This window comes from Cynara cardunculus, unplaced genomic scaffold (genome assembly GCF_001531365.2).
Source record: "Cynara cardunculus var. scolymus isolate 2C unplaced genomic scaffold, CcrdV1 Un_Scaffold_2427, whole genome shotgun sequence".
NCBI classification, from domain to species: Eukaryota; Viridiplantae; Streptophyta; class Magnoliopsida; order Asterales; family Asteraceae; genus Cynara; species Cynara cardunculus.
In genome coordinates, this window is record NW_020201088.1 from 63,958 (window position 1) to 65,186 (window position 1,229).

The 1,229-nt window shown below is 37.1% G+C and overlaps 1 pseudogene; it reads right to left on the bottom strand.

Moving 5' to 3' along the window:
• LOC112503033 overlaps positions 1-1,229 on the bottom strand; it is a 16,679-nt pseudogene that overhangs the window by 7,745 nt on the left and 7,705 nt on the right.

The following is a 1,229-nucleotide window of genomic DNA, read 5'->3' on the forward strand; positions in this document are numbered from 1 at the left end:
ATCATGGATAGAGAAGTTAAGCAGTTGAGGCGTAGCAGGATTCCCATAGTAAAAGTCCATTGGGACTCCAAGCATGGGCCGGAGTACACATGGGAAAGGGAAGATTTCATGAAAAACAAGTATCCCCACCTGTTCTAATGGCCAGCCATGACTTGAAACTTGACGATTAAATTTCGGGACGAAATTTTTCTGGCTCGGGGAGACTGTGACAACTCTGCATTTTGGAATTTCAGGTTAGTATTCCATTTTAGGACCTTTATTGAAAACTAAGTCTTTCTAGGATTTAGCTTAGATGATCTGAGATCATCTTGCTTATCTTCCAAGATTAGTTTGTTAGGTCACGTTTGGGCGGGTGGCTAACCAAGTTAGTTCGTGCATTGCCAAATAGTTTTGAAATATTTTCACATAAAAATAAAGTCGATATTTTTGTTTCGTTCTTCTTAAAATTCAAATTTCCAAAGTTCCAATCTTTTATTTTTGGTTGCCAACTATTATTTTGAAAGAGGGGAGTTTTAAAAATCTTTTGTCAAAATTGTTTAGTTTGTTGTATTTATTGGGGTCTTTTATTTTGTAAATAAAAGTCTTTTTGGGCTTGGGCCTTTAGAGGTCAGCCCATTCTTTTTATTGAATCCACATATAAATACCCCTTCCCTTTTGAAAGTTCTTCACTTTCCAAATTTCCAGCCATTTCATCTCTCTCTCTCTAACTCCATCACTTTCCAACCGATTCCATCTCCAAGCAAAACTCAAGATTTCCGCTATTCTTGAGACTAGTTCGTAGTCAAGAAAAGGTATGTTTTAGAACTGTTTACTTCTCTTTTTGATGTCCGAAAGTCTTTATCTTTCTCCCTACTCGACTCCTTGATTAAGATTTATGGGATTTAAAGAGGAGAGATTATTCATCAAAGACCCGCATGTGTCTTCGTTGGGATGATAATCCGTGACCCAAGTTCTTTAATCTCCAAGAAAGAAAGAAAAATTCCTTGCATGTGAGGTCCGATCACATTTTCGGAKGATAGGTCTTGCATGCAACTTTAACCGGATTTATCCTCTTGAAAACTTGTTGGAATCGAAACTTATTTTGTTTTCTGGAGTTGTTCGAAGATGATGGTATTGTGTTAGATTTTCAATTCTTGGAAATATTGAGCTGCATGCAATCGGTGTTGAAGGCGTGTGGCTCAAGGATTGTGGATTATTCTTGAAAAGAGTGTTAAACCCACTCAAAATCT